Consider the following 3,937-nt stretch of genomic DNA (forward strand, 5'->3'; position numbering starts at 1 on the left):
ATCCCAGTCCATGAGGGCCGGTGTCCCTGCAGGTTTCAGATCTCACCCAGGGTCAACACACCTGAATCACATGATTAGTTCATTACCAGGTGTTATATTTCCACTGTAGTGTCAGTACACTATTAGAGCTTATGCCGAGTCAGACTGCACACACAATAGTTTGTTTACAAGTTGACTTCTTCTTTATTGGGATTGGCGATGGCTTGCATAGCACACAATAATTCTTGGTTCATACATAACATCTCCTCCCCACTAAGCTATGCGACCGTGGCACCACCCGCAGAAACATTTCCCATAACAAAAGTAGTACCCTTTTTTTTTATTATTACCACATTCATGAAAACTGGAACTAATGTTGCTTTCTGTATGAATTTCCTTTTAGTTGAGAATAATGTCTCTGAACGCCAACATTCTCACTGAACTACTTAATACGCTCACCCATCACGATAACGAGCGGGTGGCTTAGTGACTCTCACTGGGTAACGTCTTACAGACTCTGTAACCTGTGTACAGTCAGTCGGTGATGATTTAAGAGACTGGGGTGTTTCTGGAGGTACGGTGGTCCCCATAACTTGTTCAACAGTCTCTTCCTGCAGAGTTGTACAAGGGTGAAGCATGGTGTCACTACCACTCTGGGCTGGTGACATCTGAGAGCTTGTCGGAGGATCCACTGTGACCTGCTGAGATACTGACTCAGGTCGTGTCAGCATTTGATCCACATGACGTTTCCACACTCCTTGGGCTCCAACATTCACCTTGTATGACACTGGCCCAGTCTTCTCCAGTACGACACCGTGCGTCCACTTGTCCTCTCCCTTCCTATAATCGCGCACCAAGACAGGCTCGCCAACAGTGAACCGTCTGTCCCTGGAGTGTTGCTGTCGGCATTGTTGTTGCGCATCTTGTGACCGACGCACGGCTCCGGCCACACTGGGCTTCAAACAATCCAGTCGAGAGCGCAGCTTGCGTCCAATGAACAATATAGCTGGCGTTTCTCTAGTTGTTGCATGGGGAGTGTTGCGATATGTCAAGAGGAACGTGTCAAGGCGTTGTTGCACAGGTGCTGTACCCCTGGAAGCTTTCAGTGCATGTTTGAATGTCTGCACAAAACGCTCAGCCAAACCATTAGTGGCAGGATGGTACGGCGCGGAGCGGATGTGTTTGACTCCATTAGCTTTCAGGAACACCCTGAATTCCTCAGAACAGAACTGCGGTCCGTTATCACTCACCAGGACGTGGGGAATGCCGTGGCGACTAAAGAGACCCCGTAGCACTTGTATGGTTTTACCAGCTGTGGTGCTATCCATAATATGCACTTCAGGCCACTTGGAATGTGCATCTACCACCACCAGGTACATGTGACTTTCAAATGGACCCGCAAAATCCACATGGATCCGTTCCCACGGACAGGAAGGCCACAGCCAAGGGTGTAAAGGTGCTAACCCAGGCTCTTTTTGCACACGCTGACAAGAGTGGCAGGCTTTAGCTTGAAGCTCAATTTGAGAATCAATGCCAGGCCACCAAACATAGCTGCGAGCTAAGCTCTTCATCCTCACCATCCCTGGATGTGGAGTGTGGAGCTCTTTCAGGACATGAGAGCGCAGCTTAGGTGGCACAACCACCCTCACGCCCCACATAAGGCATCCCTGCTGTATTGTGAGTTCATGTCTGCGCAGCAGATAGGGTGACAGCTCTTGATCTGTGTCCTTTGGTGCTGGAAAACATCCAGTTGTTACCATTTCCAGCACACGAGACAAAGTGACATCAGACAAAGTGTCACGTCTGATCTCGGCGACACTGACTGGTAATGTGTCCAGCTGAGATGCGTAGAATACCTCAACCACTCCCTGTTTCTCTTTCTGTGCAAGGGGCAGAGGTAAACGTGACAGACCGTCAGCATTGGCGTGATGTGCCCCCTTCCGATACTGTAAGGTGTAATTATGTGCTGACAGAAGGAGCGCCCAACGCTGCATTCGCGCAGCTGCCATTGATGGTGTACCTTTTACTGGACTCAGAATTGAGGTCAGTGGGCGATGATCAGTGAGCAAGGTGAACTTGTTACCATGGAGATACTGGTGAAACTTGCGCACTCCAAAAACAATTGCCAACGCCTCCCTCTCGATCTGAGCATAGTTTTGTTCTGCTTTGCTGAGGGTTCGTGAAGCATGAGCAATTGGCCGTTCTTGGCCATCAGGCATGACATGTGAGAGCACGGCTCCAACGCCATATGGTGAAGCGTCACATGCCAAACGGAGAGGCAGTTCAGGATTGTAGTGGGTGAGTATTTTTGGTGAGGCCAGACGTTCTTTAGCTTTCTGGAAAGCTGACTCGCAGGCTGATGTCCACTGCCATTTCTTCTCTTTAATGAGTAGCTCATTCAGCGGCTTCAGGACTGTAGCTAAATCAGGTATGAAACGTCCATAATAGTTGAGTATTCCCAGAAAAGAACGTAACTGGCTGACATCAGCTGGTGCTGGAGCTTCCATAACGGCACGCACCTTTTCTGGTGATTTGTGTAACCCTGCCGCATCAATTATGTGGCCCAGGTATTCCACTGATTCTTGGAAAAACAGGCACTTCTCCTGTTTGAGACGCAGGCCATAGTCCTCCAGCCTGCCCAAAACTGCCTTAAGGGTTCTCAGGTGTGTCTGTTTATCTGGACCACTGACGAGGATGTCATCCAGATAACAATGGGTGTATGGTAGGCCGAGAAGCACTTGATCCATAGCCTTCTGAAACAATGCAGGTGAGGACGCCACTCCAAAAGGCAAGCAATTGAAACGGAGCAGCCCTTTTTGTGTCGAAATAGTCAGCAGCTTCTTAGACTCCTCTTCTACCTCCATCTGTAGGTAAGCATTTGCTAAGTCTAGCTTACTGAAATGCTGACCTCCTGCTAGAGAGCAAACAGATCCTCAATGCGTGGAAGTGGGTACTTATCCACACAGAGCTGCGAATTAAGAGTGACCTTGAAATCATCACAGAGTCTCACTGAGCCATCCTTCTTGTTGACAGGGACCACGGGCGTAGCCCAATCACTATGCTCCACTGGTGTGATCACCCCAAGCTCAGTCAGGCGTTTCAGTTCTGCCTCCACCCGAGGGCGGAGAGCATAAGGCACGTTACGTGATGGACAGAATTTGGGGACACTATCAGGCCTAAGAGTCAATCTGGCTTTAATTCCTTTCATTGTGCCCAGCTCCTTAGAGAAAACGGCTGAGTGTTTCTTTAGCACTGCCTCCAGATTGTCATTTCCGCTTTGCTCTCTGGCATGGACCATCTTTAAGTCTTTCCAGTTCAGCTTAATCACTCTCAGCCGCTCCCTACCAAACAGTGGTGGAGCATCCACCTTTACCACGTACAAGGGTAGAGTTGCACGCTGCTTATTCAGTTCAACTTGCACCTTGATGACCCCTTCTGGTGCCAGCGGCTCCCCAGTGTACGTTTTCAGCATGATGTCAGTGGGTTGCAGCGGCAACTGACTCAGCATACTTTTATATTGTTCCCATGGAATCAAAGACACAGCAGCCCCTGTATCCATCTCCATCTCCATTTTCTTCCCGTTAACTACAGGCATTAGGGAGATACGTGAATATTTCTCTTTTTGTGACAAAGAATACAGCTCCAACTCACTATCAGTGTCGGGTCTGGTTCCTTCACTTTCACTCTCCTCTGCAGCAACATGATGAATTCTCCTCTTTTTGTCCTTTGCTCTGTTTTTAACTGCATTGCCTTTCAGCTCAGGTTTCCCCTCTTTCTCTTTCCTATTCCAATCTTGGCTGCTTCTGGCTCTACCTTTACACATGCGTTTCGTGTGGCCCTTCCTTTCACACTGGTGACAGTCACGGTCTTTGTACCAGGAGTCATCATCAGTATGATTAATTTTCCTGCAGCGGCGGCATTTATCACCTTTTTGTGACAGCACCGCATTCAGTTTAAG

General features: G+C 48.8%; 1 pseudogene; it reads right to left on the reverse strand.

The window, feature by feature from the left end:
* Nucleotides 1–434: 434 nt before the first annotated feature.
* LOC113013853 (uncharacterized protein K02A2.6-like) lies at nucleotides 435–3,208 on the reverse strand (annotated as a pseudogene).
* Nucleotides 3,209–3,937: the final 729 nt, after the last annotated feature.

Source organism: Astatotilapia calliptera, chromosome 3 (genome assembly GCF_900246225.1).
Source record: "Astatotilapia calliptera chromosome 3, fAstCal1.2, whole genome shotgun sequence".
In the NCBI taxonomy this organism is placed as follows: domain Eukaryota; kingdom Metazoa; phylum Chordata; class Actinopteri; order Cichliformes; family Cichlidae; genus Astatotilapia; species Astatotilapia calliptera.